The sequence below is a fragment of the Salmo salar genome, chromosome 11 (assembly GCF_965601325.2).
Source record: "Salmo salar chromosome 11, fSalSal1, whole genome shotgun sequence".
In the NCBI taxonomy this organism is placed as follows: Eukaryota; Metazoa; Chordata; class Actinopteri; order Salmoniformes; family Salmonidae; genus Salmo; species Salmo salar.
In genome coordinates, this window is record NC_138301.1 from 37,831,674 (window position 1) to 37,855,525 (window position 23,852).

The following is a 23,852-nucleotide window of genomic DNA, read 5'->3' on the forward strand; positions in this document are numbered from 1 at the left end:
ACTGATCTTTTCCACAAGTCTATTCAAGTCAAGAGTGGCCCCAAACCTTCCTCTTCCTTTTCCTATTTCATTGATTTAAAGTCAACAGTCAGTCATTTTCTTGGCAAAGTGCTCCACATCTTACTTAGCCTCTTATAGAAGTTTGTTTGGATTGTAAATTGTGTTCAGAAGGTGGCATTAAAAATTCACAATCCTGCACACTGCGAGGAGACGGGAAGGGTGGAGTGAGTGTGTGTGTATATGAGGAGAGCTGGACAGGCAGTAGGAAAACAGAGAGAGGGGCAGACATAGCAGGCTACTGCACACATGCGCAAGTGAACACAAGCCACACACATGCTGCACACTCTAGCAGATATGTGTGTCACAGAAAGACAGGCAGAAAATTAACATGATCACACACACAAGCACACATTCAGGTCTAATGATTTCACTGAAAGTTATTTGTAATTCATTTACAGTGTCATCTGATTGGTGTTTGGCTGTGTGTGCAACATGCAACATGGTTCACCCTCTCTTCCTCATTCCAACCTCAGTTTTCATTGTCTTAAATTTCCACCTGACTCGTTCAACTACATTAAAGTACCTTACCTTGTTTTGACAAGTGAAAAGAAAAGTCTGTCAGTCACTTCAGAGCTAGAAACCTGCTACGTGAGGATACTGGAAAAGTAGTGAACATTTCAAAATCATGGGCAAACTGTCTGTCCTTTTATTTGTTCATTAGTTTTACACCATTGTCAATGAAGGTAAAATGAACTTAACTTTCTCTCAAACTAATTTAATGATTTTTTTTATGTTATAAAATATAAAATGTCCATATCTGTGTATAATATCACTCCTCTCGCAGGTTCAGGATCACATTCTCTGTGGGCACTTGCAACATATACACAGTAATTGGAGAGACGCCTTTCCCTGCGTTACGGTTGTGCTAATCTTGGATGGTGTTCAAGTGGCTTGCTATGACTCCAACGATAAACAGTCTGTCTACAGGGGACAACATATCTGTCATAAGGTTTGTCGTCTGAGGAGGAGAAATCATCGGACCAATATGCAGCGGGTTAAATTGCTCATCTTCTTATTTATTAAAGTAAGGAAAAAAATACTCATACAAAACAAACGACAAAAAACAGTCTCGTAAGGTGCTCAGACTATACACGGAAACAACCACCCACAAACACAAGAGAAAACTAACCCACTTAAATATGGCCTCCAATTAGAGGCAACGACAACCAGCTTCCTCTAAAACCCCAACATTGAAATAGAAAAACTAGAAAAACCACATAGAAATAGAAAACATAGAACATCAACCAAAAACCCTGAAACACACTAAACAAACTCCCCCTGCCACGCTCTGACCAAACTACAATAACAAAGAACCCCTTTTACTGGTCAGGACGTGACAATATCACAGACAAAACTGAGGATGATGAAGCTCAGGACGGAGCTCATGTATTTGGAGTAATATACCAGAGGTAATTTGAACTAAAGATAATTTGAACTAAAGCACCACTTTAATCTCATGGAAGGAGTTCAAGTTCAGCAAAGATTGACTGACTGTGAGATAATGGACAATGGAGATCCGGCCATGGCCGTGTTTAAGGATGTTTTCAATGGCATTTTTCAAGATGTATTACAACATTTCTCACTATACATATGATGCTGGGAAACTACTACTAGGAAGGGATGGGATGATGCAAGCATACAAAATAACACTTTTGGAGACTTTTTACCTTCCCCTTTGCATCAAATCACTGAAGACATTCCTGAAGAGAGAAGAAGAGATTCCTGAAGAGAAGAACGTTGTGATGCGTAAAGTGCCTCCCAGTGTCACATTGGTAAAGAAAGAGGTTTATAGAAGGTTTCAGGTGAGCTGCCTGGCGTTTGGTTTCTATCCCCGCCACATCAACCTGACCCTGCTGAGAGACGGCCAGCCAGTGGCAGAACAGGAGCTGACAGGGGGGGAGGTGCTGCCTAGTGGAGATGGGACCTACCAGCTGAGGAAGAGTCTGGAGGTCAGTACTGAGGAGCTAAAGAAGAGACACAACTACACCTGTACTGCCTCTCACCTCAGTCTGGACAACAAGCTGGATGTCAGTTGGGAGTCTGGGGCAGAGAGAGTTCACCTGTCCACCCTCTCAGTTCTACTGGTGATGCTGCTGATTCTTATTCTATTTGGCATTTTCATTTGCGTCAAAAGGAGGAGATGCACCTTCTCGTAGACATTGTCACAACTTGCCAACGTTGATGCAAAAGTGTAAAAAAAAATGAACCTGTCTTCAGATTCTGAGACCTAATAAAATGCTGGGACACTGATGCAACTTTGTCGATTCAGCTCAATTCACAATGAAAAGATGACTCCCCACACTATTATTATTATTGCAGTATTACAAATGTAGGATCTTAATTTGAACCAGTTTACAACAGCATAAAAAGAACACTGCATTAACAGCAAATGTAATCTGGAGTTATATATATGTCTGTCATTTCAAAACATAACTATTCATTAATTTCATAATGCACTCTATATCTGTGCTGTATTAGCTGATAGCCAGTATCTTAACCAGAAGGAGAATCATGTGATCATGTGCATGAGGTCTGTTTATTATTGGAATGGCTTTACAGTGTCTTCATAGCCACAGGAAGTAGGGGTGCTGAGGGTGCTGCAGCACCCCCTGAAAAATAAAATACAATTATATAAACAAATATTTTTTAATTTAGACATTTTTTCACAAAGTAGTGCATTGGGCCTTTACTAGTCCTATATTAGCACAGGGGCCAGGACAGAGTTTGGGAAACTCTGCATTAGCGGACTGATATAGCTTTCTGTAGCGTGTGTCTCTGTTTTGTATTGTATCTAGTGTATGTTCATCCTGCCTGCAAAATAAAAGCTATATTACAGACAATAAAATGTAGCCTAATTCAATTAATGCATAGATTCATATTAACTATGTCATTAATTCATGTTAATGAAATACCGTGACTTCTCTCAGGAACTTGTTTATCCCTGTGGAACGGAGAGAAACTCAATTTTTCTCCAGTTTAAGTCTGTCATAAGTATTAAACTAAGGTGAATGTTGTATGAACTATAAACAATTTAACAGTTTTATGATAGGAAGCCTTTAGTGGGGAATGAATCTGCTCGATTGTAGTCAGTGGCCTGAAAAGTGATGTTATATTTTATGTTCACCTCACCTTCGGTATCAAAGCCTGTGGAAGAGGCTAAAATAACTAAAATAACAAAATAACTTCTTGTATCCAAGCCGTTTGACCCTCCCAACAATTGAAGTAGGCACATTCAAACAGAGATGGAGTTTCAAAACCGAAAGCCAATTATTTTCACATTTGCTCAATTGGGGGTATTATATAAAAAATAAAATAACTTTCAGAAATATCAATAAAAAATGTAATATATACTATGCTAGCAATGCTTCAACCATTGATTAGCTTACTCTAGATAATTTGCCCTTCTACACATGGATGGAAGGGGTGGTTGTTTTTGAAAAATCGACACTGCTCACAGCCAATCAAATCAGATCAGATCAAACAACAGCTGTAGACCGTACGGGGGGGGTGGGGGGGTGGGGGGGGGGGGGGGGGGGGGGTGCAATGCGAATCTGGGTAGCCATTTGATTAGCTATTCAGGGGTCTTATGGCTTGGGGGTAGAAGCTGTTAAGAAGCCTTTTGGACCTAGACTTGGCTCTCCGGTACTGCTTGCCGTGAGGTAGCAGAGAGAACAGTCTATGACTAGGGTGGCTAGAGTCTTTGACAATTTTTAGGGCCTTCCTCTGACACCGCCTGGTATAGAGGTCCTGGATGGCAGGAAGCTTGGCACCAGTGATGTACTGGGCCGTACGCACTACCCTCTGCAGTGCCTTGCGGTCGGAGGCCGAGCAGTGGCCATACCAGGCAGTGATGCAACCAGTTAGGATGCTCTCGATGGTGCAGCTGTAGAACTTTTTGAGGATCTGTGGACTAATGCCAAGTCTTTTCAGTCTCCTGAGGGGGAATAGGCTTTGTAGTGCCCTCTTCACTACTGTCTTGGTGTGTTTGGACCATGATATTTTGTTGGTGACGTGGACACTAACGAACTTGAAGCTCTCAACCTGCTCCACTACAGCCCCGTCGATGAGAATGGGGGTGTGCTCGGTCCTACTGTTCCTGTAGTCAACAATCATCTTGATCACATTGAGGGAGAGGTTGTTATCCTGGCACCACACGGCCAGGTCTCTGACCTCCTCCCTATAGGCTGTCTCATCGTTGTTGGTGATCAGGCCTACCACTGTTGTGTCATCGGCAAACAATAAAGATTGCATCATCTATTGATCTGTTCGGGCCGTATGCAAATTGGAGTGGGTCTAGGGTTTCTGGGATAATGGTGTTGATGTGAGCCATGACCAGCACTTCATGGCTACAGACGTGAGTGCTACGGGTCGGTAGCCATTTAGGCCGGTTACTTTAGTGTTCTTCTGCACAGGGACTATGGTGGTGTGATTGAAACATGTTGATATTACGGACTCAGTCAGGGACAGATTGAAAATGTCAGTGAAGACACTTGCCAGTTGGTCAGCACATTTACACATTTACAATCAGTCAGCAGCCACGGTCTATCAGCGTTCCACTCCTACCTATAAGATGGCAGAGAACTGTTGTCTAATGAAGTCCAGGCCATTGTTGTAGACCATATGGTAAACAGAGGCCTTACCATGGCAGAGGCTGCCAGATCAGTTCACCCCAGTCTGAAAATATCAACTGTCAATTTGATCATGAGAGCATTTTGACAAGAAAACCGGTAAGTGTGCAGGATATGCACTGTACTTTACCATTACATTTACAGTAAATGACATATTGTAATGCATGTAAATTCACTAAACATGTTATGTATTCTTACAGTATGATCTATTGACAGTGTACTCTGTTCTACCCTCAAAATTGGCAGAGGGGGGCATCCCGAGTACCGCAGCGGTCTGAGGCACTGCAGTGCTTGAGGCATCACTACCAGCTGCAGCCAGCCGCAACCGAGAGACCCATGAGGCGACGCACAATTAGCTCTGCGTCGTCCGGGTTAGGGGAGGGTTTGGCCGGCCGGGATGTTCTTGTCCCGTCGGGCTCTAGTGACTCCTGTGGCGTGCCGGGCGCATGCATGTTGTACGGTGTTTCCTCCGACACATTGGTGCGGCTGGCTTCCGGGTTAATTGGCATAGGGGGCAGTATTTTCACGGCCGGATAAAAAAGTACCCGATTTAATCTGGTTACTACTCCTGCCCAGAAACTAGAAAATGCATATAATTAGTAGATTTGGATAGAAAACACTCTAAAGTTTCTAAAACTGTTTGAATGGTGTCTGTGAGTATAACAGAACTCATATGGCAGGCCAAAGCCTGAGAAGATTCCATACAGGAAGTGCCCTGTCTGACAATTTGTTGTCCTTCTGTTACATCTCTATCGAAATTACAGCATCTGTGCTGTAACGTGACACTTTCTAAGGCTTTCCATTGGCTCTCTAAAGCCGCCAGAAAGTGGAATGGGGTGTCTGCTGTCTCTTGGCAAAGTATAGGAGCAGAGTTTGTAAGTGGTCAGCCTGGGGACAGTGAGACTGGAGATGCGCAGTCACAAGAACTCGCCATGTTTTTCTTTCTCTCTTTGAATGAATTCAACGTTGCCCGGTTGGAATATTATCGCTATTTTACGAGAAAAATTGCATAAAATTGATTTTAAACAGCGTTTGACATGCTTCTAAGTACGGTAATGGAATATTTTGACATTTTTTGTCACGAAATGCGCTCGCGCGTTACCCTTCGGATAGTGACCTGAACGCACGAACAAAGCGGAGGTATTTGGATATAACTATGGATTATTTGGAACCAAAACAACATTTGTTGTTGAAGTAGAAGTCCTGGGAGTGCATTCTGACGAAGAACAGCAAAGGTAATCCAATTTTTCTAATAGTAATTCTGAGTTTAGGTGACCCCGAAGTTGGCGGATGTCAAAATAGCTAGCCATGATGGCCGAGCTATGTACTCAGAATATTGCAAAATGTGCTTTCGCCGAAAAGCTATTTTAAAATCGGACATAGCGATTGCATAAAGGAGTTCTGTATCTATAATTCTTAAAATAATTGTTATGTATTTTGTCAACGTTTATCATGAGTAATTTAGTAAATTCACCAGAAGTTTTGGGTGGGAATGCTAGTTCTGAACATCACATGCTAATGTAAAAAGCTGTTTTTTGATATAAATATGAACTTGATTGAACAAAACATGCATGTATTGTATAACATAATGTCCTAAGAGTGTCATCTGATGAAGATCATCAAAGGTTAGTGCTGCATTTAGCTGTGGTTTGGGTTTATGTGACATATATGCTTGCTTGGAAAATGGCTGTGTGATTATTTGTTTCTATGTACTCTCCTGACATAATCTAATGTTTTGCTTTCGCTGTAAAGCCTTTTTGAAATCGGACAATGTGGTTAGATTAACGAGAGTCTTATCTTTAAAATGGTGTAAAATAGTTGATGGTTTGAGAAAATTGAATTGTGGTATTTTAGTTGGCTAGGGGTTCCGCAGGCGGAACGGGGTTCCGCTAGCGGAACGTCTGTCTTCAACAGGTTTTAAGCAAGCAGTGTTTCAAGAAGCAATGTGGCTTGGCTGGGTCGTGTTTCAGAGGACGCATGGCTCTCGACCTTTGCCTCTCCCGAATCCGTACGAGAGTTGCAGCAATGGGACAAGACTGTAACTACCAACTGGATATCACGAATATGTGGAGAAAAAGGGGTAAAAAATAAATGAATTAAAATTGACAGAGGAACCAATGGTGGTGGCCATGTGCTGACCGACCGGCAGAAGTGGGCAGTGGTGGAAATGGTGCGGGACAGGAATGACATACGGCTTTCCGAAATAAAGCAGACCACTCCACTGAGGAGAACGATGACACCTTGGCCAATATGGCATTCATCAGCCTACCAACAATTGCCGCCTTTTGAAGAGGCACCAGGTTTCTATGAAACACATTTACCTGGTGCCTTTTGAGAGAAACAACAGCCGGGTGAAACAACTGCAGGCTGAGTATGTTCAGGTACAGAACTATATACTGTATTACTGTTACTATTTGATGTACATGGTACTTCACAATATCATACTGGAACTATACTGTAAAAATAACTAACCAAAACATATTTTTAGAGGGTGATGGTGCTTGATGCTGCTGCGAACCATCACAAGTGTATCTTTGTTGGTGAAGCGGGCTTCAACCTGGCCTAAACTCAGCGCCATGGCTGGAACCTCATCGGGCCAACAGGCGACCGTCCAAGTGCCTGGATAACGTGTGGGAAACATCTCCGTGTGCGCAGCTATCTCTGAAGATGGTGTGGTAGGACATAGGCCATTATTTGAATCCTACAACGCTGCACACCTCATTGTGTTTCTCAATGAATTTGAGCAGGCCTGTCAAGGTGAAGGGGTCACCTATGTCATTCTGTGGGACAATGTCAGGTTCCACCATGCAGAGGTGGTTCAGACATGGTTTCGGGCCCATCCCTGATTCATGACCATATACCTGCCCCCATACTCTCCTTTCCTCAACCCTATTGAGTAATTGTTCAGCATGGAGGTGGAAGCTGTAAGATCACCATCCACATCAGTTTGCCACCCTCCTTTTGACCATGGATGAGGCATTCTGCGACATCAATGCAGAGCAATGTCAAGCTTGGATTTGCCATGCCTAAAGGTTCTTCCCACGGTGCATGAGTAATGAGGACATTAACTGTGATGTGGATGAGAATTTATGGCCAAATGCTCAAGACAGACATGATGCAAATGAATGCACGCTAAACAGCATGTTTTATTTTCATTCATTCATTTAATTTGTTTAATTTAATTTCTTACACTTAATCACAGAGTACACCGATGTTGCAATTATATCTGAAAAATAAAATATACATTTTTGCATGAATAACTGTAGAGGATGTCTTCATTGATCACACCTTTGATTACACATTGGATAGATATTATGGGAATTTTGTTGGGTAATGTACAGTGTATTCGGAAAGTTTTCATACCCCTTGACTTTTTCCACATTTTGTTACAACAGATTTATTCTAAAATTGATTAAATTGTTTTTTTCCCTCATCAATCTAAACACAGTAGCCCATAATGACAAAGCAAAAAAAGGTTCAGACTCTTTCCTCAGTACTTTGTTGAAGCACCTTGGGCAGCGATTACAGCCTCAAGTCTTCTTGGGTTTGGCGCTACAAGCTTGGCACACCCGTATTTGGGGAGTTTCTCCCATTCTTCTCTGCAGATCCTCTCAAGCTCTGTCAGTTTGGATGGAGAGCATTGCTGCACAGCTATTTTCAGGTCTCTCCAGAGATGTTCGATCGGGTTCAAGTCCGGGCTCTGGCTGGGCCACTCAAGGACATTCAGAGACTTGTCCCGAAGCCACTCCTGCGTTGTCTTGGCTGCGTGCTGAGGGTTGTTGTCCTGTTGAAGGTTAACATTCACCCCAGTCTGAGGTCCTGAGCGCTCTGCAGCAGGTTTTCATCAAGGATCTCTCTGTACTTTGCTCTGTTCTTCTTTGCCTCAATCCTGACTAGTCTCCCAGTCCCTGCCGCTTAAACGTAACGAAATGTGGAAAAAGTCAAGGGGCCTGAAGGCACTGAATGGTTGCTGGAGACCCCCCAATTAAATGTGTTGATGAACTGTATAACAAGTTAAAAAGAACAAACTACTTAGCATCACATTGGATACAGCTCCCTCCTGGTCTGAACATATAGACAATACTGTAATTAAAATGGGTAACTTCTGAGTAGGTAACATCCAGACCTTACCGTGAAATTCTTACTTACAAGCCCTTAACCAACAATGCAGTTTGTTGGTTGTAACAACCTTTGGGATGTAACAACCGTTGAGCATCTGAGCTTATGGTTGATTGTGGGGGAAAGGGGTTGAGTGTGTGTGTGTGTGTGTGTGTGTGTGTGTGTGTGTGTGTGTGTGTGTGTGTGTGTGTGTGTGTGTGTGTGTGTGTGTGTGTGTGTGTGTGTGTGTGTGTGTGTGTGTGTGTGTGTGTGTGTGTGTGTGTGTGTGTGTGTGTATCCCACATCTGTTGCAAGGGGGTAAGGATGTTACGGACAATATAGGAGGACTCACCATAATTGTTTCCTAAAATAACAATTGCTTGACAAAAATGTTATGTAATGCAATGGTAATCCTGGTTATAGGTAACAATCCTTTGCACAAATTGCCAACATCATTACGCATATTAATTGTAAATGATGGAAATTAAAATACGTAGGATATTTGAATATATATATATATTTGAATAGCAATATATAAAGCAAATTGAGGGGAGAGCATTGGAAATACTTTCAGCGGTTGATCTGCTTCTGTTCTGTGGGTGGCACTGTGTGCTCTTTTCAAAGGATGGGTCCTAGCATTTCAGGGGGGCATAGGGATCTAGGGGTGGTCTGCCGGTCACTGGGATGACAACCCAACTTGGGAGGGGCTTTGGCGGGTGGAGTAGTGGAGAACAATTGGAGGGTTACTTAGTAGCAGTGCAAATATCATGGTATTGCTATATAGACACTCAATCACTATGGTACATTTTAATGGTAAATTTACAAACATATATTATGATGAATAGATTTGAATCTTGTATCTCATTATGGTAAATGGTGAAATAAGTATAGCTAGTTATACGTGTAATGGCTTAGAAGGTAATAAGAAAAGAAGTACAATATTTACTTGGCTCAAAGAGAAGGAATATAATATCTAGTTTACAAGAAACTCATTCAACAAATTTAGATGAAGGTGAGAGGCAAATGGACTGGGGGGTGAAATATACCTCTCCCATAGCCAAGGAAACTCAAAAGGGGTGATTTGATTTGGATTTTATTAGGATCTCTTTTAGTCCTCATTTTGACATTTGAACTATCTTCCAAGAGTCCTTAAACATTAAAATACAATTTATAATACGATCACATTTTCACATATAACACACTGTTACAAACAGACATTATTCAATACATTATTCAATTTCTTTATTGCTCTAAATCGAAATGTTATTTTGCCTATTTCTCTTTTCTTTCTGGATAACACATACTGTAGATGGTCAACAATCTATTCCTAGTATTGACTGAATGTCTGTCTCTTACCAACTGAATACCATTGTGAATAGAGTTTTGCCGTTTTAAATTGTGTATATTATGAAATGTAGGAAAAAGGAAACTGCACACTGCTCTTGATAGTATCTCTGATATTTAATACGCTTACGTATCGGCCTTCGTCAGAACTTTTGTGAATTTTTTTAAATCAGTACCCCTATGTAGACCTAGCCCCACCCACATCCGTTTCACACATGGAAAGGGGTTGGAGGCAAAGGAAAAACAAACAAGTGCTACCAAATATAACAGTATACATTTCACAAACACCACAAAAGTGTAGAAATAAGACGCATTAAACACGTCCATAAAACCACAATGAGGACACAGCAAGCCTTCATGAATCATTGGGCACATCGCACGAAAAACATCTGAGCAATCTTAAATAGGCACATAATTCATGTTCAAATTCACAACATAACATACATAGGCATTTCATCATTAAGTCCTTTGGGAAATAATGTCTGGAGGGTGAAAATCCAAAAACATTCTCTTTTGCTCAGAGTATTATTAATATCACCTCCCCTGTCTGATATCTTGACCTTCTCTATGCCACAAAATCTAAAAGGTAGAAATGTCATGTTTTAGGTCATTAAAATGTACTGCGACTGGATAATCCCTGTCGTTTCGCCTGATTGAACTTTTATGGTCACTAATTCTCTGTTTGAGAGAGCGGGAGGTTTTACCGACATAGCAGAGCCCACATGGACATTTAATAATGTAAATTACATGGGTGGTGGAACACATAATGATATCATCACGACAAAACTTTCGTTCATCAATGGGGTGAAATACTCAACAAATGTTCACTCGATTTAATGCTATTAATCGTTGAACATGTGTCGAAGGAAGCAAAATAAATGTAAGTTAAGATTAGCGAACATGAGGTTATAATGAAGGAGATTCTAGGCCCTAATTTTACAGCCAAAGACTACACGATCAACCAGTCCATTGGGAAATACAGAGACTTTCTACAAGCAACAAAGATCAAGAAATATCAGCGAGACACAGAGGACTACCAGCTTAACCAGGTGTACGCATGGGAAGGCCCAAGGACAGGAGCACGGAGAGGCCGACCTAGGGACGCAGCAGCGGGAGGACATGGAAACTTGGACACAGAGGCATCCACCGAGAGCGAAGGCCCTACAGGCAGTGACACTATGGCACACAGTCTGGTTTTCTAGCCCGGAAGCAACACAAGGCTCCACGAAAGAAAAGAAACGATGTAGGAGAGGCAAGCGGTCGAAGAAGAGACCAGGATCACAGGCCGTGGACACGGAGCTACAGCAGGACGCGGTAATTAACCTCTCCAAAAAATACCTCACTGACGCTCAAGTCTCAGTCTTATCTAAGGGCCTCTCTCTTTTGTACCTACATGTACAGATAAACCATTCGATACGAAAGTAGATCTGTTTAAATTATTTCGCAAGATTAAACTTAAGCATGTGTTTTCACAAAACACTGTTTCGGGCCTAGAAACACATCAACGAACTGGTACCCATTTTAAGCTCAAAAGCAAATTCTTTCCCATGGTTAACAACTCCTCGATTAATACGTATTGTAGGTTAGTCGAACAAGAAGCCATGTCAGTGTATACGAGACAAACAAACCACATTCAGAAAAATCTCACTAGAACAGAAGAACAGGCACTTAATGAATTAATGAAAGATTCATCTTTGGTTGTTAAACCTGCAGAAAAGGAGGGTGCTGTGGTTGTTTTAGACTATGAAAAATATAAAGAAGAAATTCAGAGACAACTCAGTAATGAACGTTTCTATAGAAAATTGAGTGTTGATCCCACACAGGTGTTCCAAAAGGATATATGCTCTAATCTGGAGCAAGCCCTATTAAACCACTTTCTCAAAACCTGAATATGAATATCTTTGCTGTAAATGTGCCATACGTCCATGCCTGTACATTTTACCGAAATTACACAAACCTAAAACACAACAAGGCAATTATCCAGGCAGACCAGTGGTTGAAGGAATAGGCTCAATGTTAGAGCCATTGTTGAACTTTATAGACTCTTTTATTAAAACTCATGTGCAAACATTGCCATCATATGTAAAAGACTCTATAGACTTCATAAACAAGATCTCACCAATAGCAGGTTTAAAAGAAGACTGTATTTTGGTCACATTAGATGTCGAGAGTCTATATACCAGCATTCCCACACTATTTGGGAGACAGAGATACTAATGAATATCCACCAACAAACTTTATTCTAGAGCTGGCAGAATATGTTTTGAAGTATAACTATTTTAGATTTGATGATGAATACTATCTCCAAACGAATGGAACATCGATGGGCTCCACATTCCCTCCGAGCTATGCTAACCTTTATGTGGGTCTATTTGAAGAACTTTTAGTCAATAATGTCATGACGTTGGCCTCTTTTGGTACAGGGAGGACAGTTGACCCCTCCCTTTTGCACCCAATCCACCCTGTGTGTAAAGGGTCGTAAAAACTCTAAAATTCCAGGAGAGTCTCTGGCCACATGGCCCATAGAGAGACACAGGAAATTCTTCCAACTCATAGAATTGGAGAGCCAAGCGACATTTTGTATTCTGGAGAAGGTATGGAAGATTGGTGAAGAATCCAGCTACGAACTGATCCGCTTGGTACAATTTTGTGATACTCAGAAGAGACAATATAGCCATATTACCATAAAACTGTTTATATAATAGCATCATAATGGTTGTATAGAATGTATTAATAAGGATAAAGCTTTTGTAAGACATTGAGATGCTATGTACTGATGTAATATGATAGAATTGTATTTCTGTAACCAAATCTAACTCAGTCATAGGCACGCCCCCAGGGACCCATACAGGACCAGGCATCATTTGACAAGCCTGTTCTATGGGCACTATAAAACACCCCCGGATTTACATTTCTTCAGACCAGGCCTACACTCCGTGGCCTATAGGTTACCATCCAATTCCTCTACTGAAAGTGAACCATACCACGTGGTTAACTTTTAGACTATTGATACCGACAGAATAAGAACAAGTCTTTGATATTAATTATTAGTCTGCAGCTAAGTAAATTATATCATTGAATGCGAAGACCAACGAAACAACCATTCGATGACGACATTAATGAATGTCGCTTTGAAAGATCCATTCTAACCGAGAGAGAGACTCTCCATCAGAACTACTCTCCAACAAGAATCAGAACGACACACTGAGCGTAAATATATATTGATTGCAATTGTTCCCGAATGAGTGAGCCTTCAATTGTCAATTGTTAATATTAATGAACTCTGTGTGCCACAGCTGACCTTTTATGATCCATTGTTCAACAGGCCGACCTGCCTGTTTAGCCCACAAGGGCACATTCCTATACCAATCCTTTGTGACGATAATTACTGTTTGTATGTTTTTCTGTTTATTACTTAGTGTAGTAAATAAATGATTTTAAGACAATTGATGTATGGATGATTTTAGTAAAGACTGGGTTCGTGCAGATACAACAATTTACGAAGCTTGGAATGAGAATGGACTAGAGGTAAAATACACCAATTAAACTAGAAGATAATCGGCCTATTCTATAATAGAATTTAATATTATAGTACAGGAAAGTTATATTAGGAAAATTATAGCTTTGTAATCTGAATATTCTCCTTGGTGCCCCGATCTCCTAGTTAATTACAATTAAACGATTAATCAGTTTAATCGCGTGATAATAATTACAGGGCGCTAATTGATAAACATATCTTCCGTTTAATGGTACCCCCAAAGACATGACGATAATGAAAACCCATTTTTGAATAAAATCCTGAAGTGGTATCGATATATTGACGACATTTTTTGCATAGGGGAAGGAACTGAACAAGAGCTGTCAGATTTTATGGCATTACTCAATGACATTGACCCAATCTCAAATTCACTATTGAATGTGACACTCAACGCGTTCATTACCTCGATATGTGGATTGAGAAATCAAATAGAACCCTGTTTACAACTCTGTATAGAAAAGAAACGGACAGAAATACTCTATTACAGGGGGACAGCTTCCATCCTGAGCCATTAAAAAGAGGACTTCCAAGAAGCCAATTTTTCAGACTGCGCCATATATGCCACTCCACAGAGGATTATCTAGAAAAAGCAGCGGAGATGCGCATTAGGTTTCTAAGAAGAGGCTATTCGCCACAATGTGTGGATGAAGCTCTTAATTTGGCATTGGGAAAAACACGAGATGAATTGTTACAAAAAAAGACCCGCTAAAGCTAAAGAACACTCTGTAATGTTCACAACCACATATACTTTGAATTCGCGAAAAGTGGGAGGTGTGGTCAAGAAACACTGGCATATTTTATCATCGGACCCAGTTTTGCCGGCCGAATTTAAAAATCCACCACTTATTGTGTATAGGAGAGGTCGCAATTTACGCGATAAATTGGTTCATGCCAACTGCCAGCAACAAAAGAATATCAACCAGGCTCTTTTACGCCCTCTACCAAATGGTAGCTATAAATGCAGAGGATGCGCACAGTGCAACAATGTGGTGAAGTGTGAGTATTTCTGCCACCCCCACACAGGAAAACGGTTCCAAATAAATGATATCATTACGTGTTCCACCACCCATGTTATTTACATTATTAAATGTCTATGTGGGCTCTGCTATGTCGGTAAAACCTCCCACTCTCTCAAACAGAGAATTAGTGAACATAAAGGTTCAATCAGGCGAAACGACAGGGATTATCCAGTCGCAGTACATTTTAATGACCTAAAACATGACATTTCTACCTTTTAGATTTTGTGGCATAGAGAAAGTTAAGATATCAGACAGGGGAGGTGATATTAATAATACTCTGAGCAAAAGAGAATGTTTTTGGATTTTCACCCTCCAGACATTATTTCCCAAAGGACTTAATGATGAAATGCCTATGTATGTTATGTTGTGAATTTGAACATGAATTATGTGCCTATTTAAGATTGCTCAGATGTTTTTCGTGCGATGTGCCCAATGATTCATGAAAATTTGCTGTATCCTCATTGTGGTTTTATGGACGTGTTTAATGCATCTTATTTCTACACTTTTGTGGTGTTTGTGAAATGCATATTGTTATGTTTGGTAGCACTTATTTATTTTTCCTTTGCCTCCAACCCCTTTCCATGCGTGAAACGGAGGGGTGCTGATTTAAAAAAATTCACAAAAGCTCTGACGTAGGCCGATACGTAAGCTTATTAAATATCAGTGATACTATCAAGAGCAGTGTGCGGTTTCCTTTTTCCTTCATCTTGTTCAACTGTTGCCATGCACCTGTAAAAAGATTGCTCAGATGTGCGAGTGCCTTTTGAATTTTGTATATTCTGAAATAAAATAAGCAAGTTTTTTTCAATTATCTTGTTGATTGATGACCAACAAAGAGAATTGTGCATGTCAACAACAGAAGAACCATATCTCCACCTTAAAACAATCCTTGCTGCTTTGTTCTGTTCAATCTGCAGCCTCCTAATTTCACCTGCTGATGCATTTTCCAGTAGTTCAGCTGACTCTCAATTAATGCTTGGGTTATTTGCTTAATAATCTTTCCCAGTACATATTTAGCTATCCTTCTGATCATGCATGCAGTTTTAGTATTTTCTTTACATAGATTAGTTATTTGAGGTGACCATGATAAGCAGTTGTCTAGCTGCACTCCCAGTAGTTTGGTTTATGCCACTTCCTCAATTTGTACTCCCCCCGTACTTAATTGTATACCATGCTGTGTTGGTGTCACATCTTCTCCTGCTCCTCCCCTCTGGCGTACGATATCAACAGAATACTAACCACCGGTCCTGGGATTCATCATTACGCATTCCTGGCACTCATCATTACACGCACCTGTTAATCATTATGATTCGCACCTGGACTTGATTACCTTCATAATTTCCTCCCCTTTATATGTCACTCCCTTATGTTTTCTCACCAGTTGGTATTGTTCTTTTGTACCTGCATGTAGCCTTAAGTATATGTCTTGTTACTGGTTTTGTTTGATCAAAGTTTCACTTGCACCTGCTTCCTGACTCACAGCTCTGTTATTAGTTGGTCTTTTCCTGGTGGAACAGACCAACATAACTTGGTTTTCTTGGTGTTTAAAACAAGTTTATTCCGGCAAACCCACTCCTTGATAGTTTCCAAATCTACTTGTAGCACTTGCTGTACCTGTTGAACCGATTGTCTTGCTGTGTAAGTTGTGGTATCATCTGCAAATATAGTAGCTTGAGTTACGGATCAGGCATAAGGAAGGTCATTGGTATATATTAAGTGAGGTGGCCCAGGGCAGCTGCCCTGCTGTATTCCACAGTTTAAAGCATGAGGAGAAGAAAATGAACCATTGATATAGGTGGACTGTTTCTTGTCAGTTAGATATGACTGTACCCAATTCAATGCTACCTCCTTAAAACCATAAACTCAGCAAAAAAAGAAACGTCCTCTCACTGTCAACTGCGTTTATTTTCAGCAAACTTAACGTGTAAATATTTGCATGAACATAATATTAAACATCTGAGACAAACTGAACAAGTTCCACAGACATGTGACTAACAAATGGAATAATGTTCCCTGAACAAAGGGGGGGTCAAAATCAAAAGTAACAGTCAGTATCTGGTGTGGCCACCAGCTGCATTAAGTACTGCAGTGCATCGCCTCCTCATGGACTGCACCAGATTTGCCAGTTCTTGCTGTGAGATGTTACTCCGCTCTTCCACCAAGGCACCTGCAAGCTCCCGGACATTTCTGGGGGGAATGGCCCTAGCCCTCAACCTCCGATCCAACAGGTCCCAGACGTGCTCAATGGGATTGAGATCTGGCCTCTTCGCTGGCCATGGCAGAACACTGACATTTCTGTCTTGCAGAAATTCACGCACAGAACGAGCAGTATGGCTTGTGGCATTGTCATGCTGGAGGGTCATGTCAGGATGAGCCTGCAGGAAGGGTACCACATGAGGGAGGAGGATGTCTTCCCTGTAACACACAGCATTGAAATTTCCTGCAATGACAACAAGCTCAGTCCGATTATGCTGTGACACACCGCCCCAGACCATGACGGACCCTCCACCTCCAAATCAATCCCGCTCCAGAATACAGGCCTCGGTGTGATGCTCATTCCTTCGACGATAAACGCTAATCCGACCATCACCCCTGGTGAGACAAAACTGCGACTCGTCAGTGAAGAGCACTTTTTGCCAGTCTTGTCTGGTCCAGCAATGGTGGGTTTGTGCCCATAGGCGACGTTGTTGCCGGTGATGTCTGGTAAGGACTTGCCTTACAACAGGCCTACAAGCCCTCAGTCCAGCCTCTCTCAGCCTATTGCGGACAGTCTGAGCACTGCTGGAGGGATTGTGTGTTCCTGGTGTAACTCAGGCAGTTGTTGTTGCCATCCTGTACCTGTCCCGCAGGTGTGATGTTCAGATGTACTGATCCTGTGCAGGTGTTGTTACACGTGGTCTGCCACTGCGAGGACGATCAGCTGTCTGTCCTGTCTCCCTGTAGCGCTGTCTTAGGCGTCTCACAGTACGGATATTTCAATGTATTGCCCTGGCCACATCTGCAGTCCTCATGCCTCCTTGCAGCATGCCTAAGGCACGTTCACGCAAATCAGCAGGGACCCTGGGCATCTTTCTGTTGGTGTTTTTCAGAGTCAGTAGAAAGGCCTCTATAGTGTCCTAAGTTTTCATAACTGTGACCTTAATTGCCTACTGTCTGTAAGCTGTTAGTGTCTTAACGACCGTTCCACAGGTGCATGTTCATTAATTGTTTCTGGTTCATTGAACAAGCATGGGAATCCGTTTTTAAACCCTTTACAATGAAGATTTGTGAAGTTACTTGGATTTTTATGAATTATCTTTGAAAGATAGGGTCCTGAAAAAGGCGCGTTTCTTTTTTTAATGAGTTTATAATAAGTTTGTAAAAATTATTTCATGATTCACTATCAAATGCTGCAATAAAATCTAAAAATGGTACACCCACAAACATGCCATTATCCATAAAATTGAGCCACTGGTCAGTCATGTCAATCAATGCAGTGGTAGTGGAATGATTTTTGCGGTAAGAATGTTCATTGGCTGTAATCAGATCATTCTTTTCCACGTACTCCCATATTTGTCTACTCACAATACCCTCCAATATCTTACTGAGTGAAGGGAGTAGACTAATTTGTCGACTCTTGGCAGGAGTAATGGCTTCTTTGCAGTCTTTCGGAATAGGACACAGTTTAGCATGCTTCCATACATTTGCAAACATCCCCTTTTCCAGTGACCAATTAAATAAGTATTTCAGTGGAGCTGCAATTTCGGGAGCAGCATAGCGAAGTAAAAAAATTGTCCATAAGATCATAACCTGTAGATTTACCATCGGGTAATGACTTCAATAGGTTTAATACCTCTACTGACACCATTTGTAGACTAAAAGAGCAGGTTTTGTGTTCATCAATCCATTGGACAGTAGCTTGTTTGGAAGAATGGGTGTTTACATTATTGCTCAGTAAATTCATTTTATAAAAAAATCAGCAAAATTATTGGCAATGTCAGCTGGTTTTGTTATTGTTCTCCCGCCAACCTCCACACTAGATGAGCATGATGAGATAAATGTACCAAATAAGCCCTTAACTGTATTTCATACCTTTTTTAGAATCATTTTTACAATCAATAAAAACATTTTTCTTACGATTTAATTTAACTGCATAATTATGTAGTGTTCTATAATTCTGTTCATCAATTTCTAGATTAGATTTGGCTGTGAAAACTTTTGCCATATTTCTTTGAGAAAAAGCCTCACCCAGTGTCACGTCCTGACCATAGAGAGCTTTTATTTTCTATGGTAGAGTAGGTCAGGGCGTCACAGGGTTTTTTTCTAGTTGTTATTTTCTATGTGGGGCTCTAGTTTAGTTTTTCTATGTTTAGGTGATTGGTGTGATTCCCAATTAGAGGCAGCTGGTAATCGTTGTCTCTAATTGGGGATCATACTTAAGTAGCTTGTTTTTCACTGGGGGGTTATGGGATATTGTTTATGTATAGTTGTATATTAGTCACGGTTCATCTATTCTTTATTTGTTTTGTATTTTGCATTACGTTTCACTTTATAATAAATTATGTGGAACGCTACTCACGCTGCGCCTTGATCCAATCATTTTTATGACGAACGTGACACCCAGTTCATCATCAGTTCATGGAGATGGACGAGCCCCAACTGTACTCTTTCTTACTGGGGCATGATGGTCCATTACCTCAGTGAGCAAATCAATAAAACATTCTGTAGCGTGATTTAAATAATCCTCTAGATAAATCAGCTCCCAGGGTACAGCAGCCAAATCATTTTGAAATAGCTCATGATTAAATGTTTTAAAATTTCTCCTGACCACAGGGATTCTTTTGGAACCTTGGTGTTCATGTTAATGGTCACAATATTATGGTCTGTCCAGCCCACTTTCATTGATCTGGCTTTCAAGCATTGCAATGGTATATTAGAGAAGATCAGATCAATGCATGTGTCCAAACGATGACCCAACTTAGTTGATGATCTAGTAGTATCATTAACCATTTGTTTCAAACTACAGTTCTCGGCATATCTCATTAATTTAGTTCTATTTGAATTATTATGATCCTTCCAATTTCTATTAAAATCACCCAAGATAATTAATATCATCAACAGAGAAGTATTTAAATGTAATTTTGATCCGAATGTGCAAATTGTCCAAACAGATCCGCAAGGTAGATGGATTATTTTAAATATTTATATGGACCATAAACAGATATGGCTCATTAACCTTTACAGACCAAATAATGATGATCCACACTTCTTTGAAAATATATATAATAAATTATTAACCCTGCAAGATATACAAGACTATTATTATGGTGGGAGATTATAATACTGTTTTAAAGACCTCAATGGACCGTAAAGGATATCACAGTACAAACTATCACCCTCATGCTCTGAAGGAAATCATGAATGTCATGGATATATTGGAACTAGTGGATATTTGGAGGCTAAAATATCCTGACCTATTGAGATATACATGGCAGAGGCTCAATCAAGCTAGTCGTCTTGACATATTTCTTATGTCATTCTCGTTGGCACCAAAAGTGAAAAAAGTGTTGATAGAATGCGATCGGACCATCAGATAATTGGTATTTAAATTTTTTTTATTTAAGCTTTATTTAACCAGGTAGGCTAGTTGAGAACAAGTTCTCATTTACAACTGCGACCTGGCCAAGATAAATGCAAAGCAGTTCGACACATACAACAACACAGAGTTACGCATGGAATAAACAAACATACAGTCAATAATTCAGTAGAAAGAAAAGTATATATACAGTGTGCAAATGAGGTAAGGGAGATAAGGCAATAAAATAGGCCATAGCGGCGAGGTAATTACAATATAGCAATTAAACACTGGCGTGATAGATGTGCAGAAGATGAATGTGCAAATAGAGATACTGGGGTGCAAATTAGCAAAATGAATAAATAAATACAGTACGGGGATGAGGTAGTTGGATGGGCTATTTACAGATGGGCTATGTACAGGTGCAATGATAAGTGAGCTGCTCTGACAGCTGGTGCTTGAAGTTAGTTCAATTTTTTTATTTATTTTTTATTTCACCTTTATTTAACCAGGTAAGCTAGTTGAGAACAAGTTCTCATTTACAACTGCGACCTGGCCAAGATAAAGCAAAGCAGTGCGGCAGAAACAACAACACAGAGTTACACATGGAATAAACAAGCGTACAGTCAATAACACAATATAAAAAAAGAAAGTCTATATACAGTGTGTGCAAATGGCATGAGCAGGTAAGGCAATAAATAGGCCATAGTAGCAAAGTAATTACAATTTAGCAGATTAACACAGGAGTGATAGATGAGCAGATGATGATGAGCAGATGATGGTGTGTAAGTAGTGATACTGAGGCGCAAAGGAGCAGCAAAGTAAATAAGAACAATATGGGGGATGAGGTAGGTAGATTGGGTGGGCTATTTACATATGGACTATGTACAGCTGCAGCGATCGGTTAGCTGCTCAGATAGCTGATGTTTAAAGTTAGTGAGGGAAATGTAAGTCTCCAGATTCAGCGATTTTTGCAATTTGTTCCAGTCACTGGCAGAAGAGAACTGGAAGGAAAGGCGGCCAAAGGAAGTGTTGGCTTTGGGGATGACCAGTGAGATATACCTGCTGGAGCGCGAGCTACGGGTGGGTGTTGTTATCGTGACCTGTGAGCTGAGATAAGGCGGAGCTTTACCTAGCATAGACTTATAGATGACCTGGAGCCAGTGGGTCTGGAGACGAATATGTAGCGAGGGCCAGCTGACTAGAGCATACAGGTCGCAGTGGTGGGTGGTATAAGGCGCTTTGGTAAAAAAATGGATGGCACTGTGATAGACTACATCCAATTTGCTGAGTAGAGGATTGGAAGCTATTTTGTAGATGACATTGCCGAAGTCGAGGATCAGTAGGATAGTCAATTTTACTAGGGTAAGTTTGGCGGCATGAGTGAAGGAGGCTTTGTTGTGAAATAGAAGGCCGATTCAAAATTATATATTGGATTGGAGATGTTTGATATGAGTCTGGAAGGAGAGTTTACAGTATAGCCAGACACCTAGGTATTTGTAGTTGTCCACGTATTCTAGGTCAGAACCGTCTAGAGTAGTGATGCTAGTCGGGCGGGCGGGTGTGGGCAGCGAATGGTTGAAAAGCATGCATTTGGTTTTATTAGTGTTTATGAGCAGTTGGAGGCCACGGAAGGAGTGGCATTGAAGCTCGTTTGGTGGTTAGTTAACCTGTTATGGATAGGGGGCAGTATTTTCACGGCCGGATAAAAAACGTACCCGATTTAATCTGTTTATTACTCCTGCCCAGAAACTAGAATATGCATATAATTGTTTGATTTGGATAGAAAACACCCTAAAGTTTCAAAACTGTTTGAATGGTGTCTGTGAGTATAACAGAACTCATATGGCAGGCCAAAACCTGAGAAGATTCCAAACAGGAAGTGCCCTCTCTGACCATTTCTTGGCCTTCTTTAGCCTCTTTATTGAAAACAGAGGATCTCTGCTGTAACGTGACACTTTCTAAGGCTCCCATAGGCTCTCAGAAGGCGCCAGAACGTTGAATGATGACTTTGCAGTCCATGGCTGAAAAACAGTAGCGCATTTGGATAGTGGTCGATCTGAGAACAATGAGACGGGTGCACGCGAAGAGTCCATTTTACATTTTCAGTCTTTGAACGAAAACAATGACTCCCGGTCGGAATATTATCGCTATTTAACGAAAAAAAATCGCATAAAAATGTATTTTAAACAGGGTTTGACATGCTTTGAAGTACGGTAATGGAATATTTTGAAATTCTTTGTCACGATACGCGCGGGCGCGTCACCCTTCGTTACCCTTCGGATAGTGTCTTGAACGCACAAACAAAACGCCGCTATTTGGATATAACTATGGATTATTTGGAACCAAACCAACATTTGTTGTTGAAGTAGAAGTCCTGGGAGTGCATTCTGACGAAGAACAGCAAAGGTAATCCAATTTTTCTTATAGTAAATCTTTTTGAGTACCAAACTTGGTGGGTGTCAAAATAGCTAGCCTGTGATGGCCGGGCTATCTACTCAGAATATTGCAAAATATGCTTTCACCGAAAAGCTATTTTAAAATCGGACACCGCGATTGCATAAAGGAGTTCTGTATCTATAATTCTTAAAATAATTGTTATGTTTTTTGTGAACGTTTATCGTGAGTAATTTAGTAACATAATTTAACATAATGTCCTAGGAGTGTCATCTGATGAAGATCATCAAAGGTTAGTGCTGCATTTAGCTGTGGTTTTGGTTTTTGTGACATTATATGCTAGCTTGAAAAATGGGTGTCTGATTATTTCTGGCTGGGTACTCTCCTGACATAATCTAATGTTTTGCTTTCGTTGTAAAGCCTTTTTGAAGTCGGACAGTGTGGTTAGATAAAGGAGAGTCTGTTTGAAAAATGGAAGTTTTCGGATTTTCGAGGAGTTTGTATTTCGCGCCACGCCCTATCATTGGATATTGGAGCGGTGTTCCGCTAGCTGAACGTCTAGATGTAAGAATTTAACACAGTGTCCAAAGAAGGGCCAGATGAATACAGAATGGTGTCGTCTGCATAGAGGTGGATCAGGGAATCACCCGCAGCAAGAGCGACATCGTTGATATATACAGAGAAAAGAGTCGGCCCGAGAATTTAACCCTGTGGTACCCTGTGATATCGTTTAGCACCTTGAGCGTGGCTGAGGTGCACCCATGACCAGCTTGGAAACCAGATTGTACAGCGGAGAAGGTACGGTGGGATTTGAAATGATCAGTGATCTGTTTATTAACTTGGCTTTCAAAGACTTTAGAAAGGCAAGGCAGGATGGATATAGAGTCTCCAGCTTCAGCGATTTTTGCAGTTCGTTCAGTCATTGGCAGCAGAGAACTGGAAGGAAAGGCGAACAAATGAGGAGTTGGCTTTGGGGGTGACCAGCGACCTGCTGGAGCAGGTATATTACGTTATTCTTACTGAATTTCCACGTGGGCAAGGATTTACATTTACATTTTACATTTAAGTCATTTAGCAGACGCTCTTATCCAGAGCGACTTACAAAATGATGCATTCACCTTATGATATCCAGTGGAACAACCACTTTACAATAGTGCATCTAAATATTTTAAAGGGGGGGGGGGGGTTAGAAGGATTACTTTATCCTATCCTAG

At 40.9% G+C, this 23,852-nt stretch overlaps 1 pseudogene; it reads left to right on the forward strand.

The window, feature by feature from the left end:
- The first annotated feature begins 685 nt into the window (after positions 1 to 685).
- On the forward strand, positions 686 to 2,331 carry LOC106562658 (major histocompatibility complex class I-related protein 1-like; annotated as a pseudogene).
- Positions 2,332 to 23,852: the final 21,521 nt, after the last annotated feature.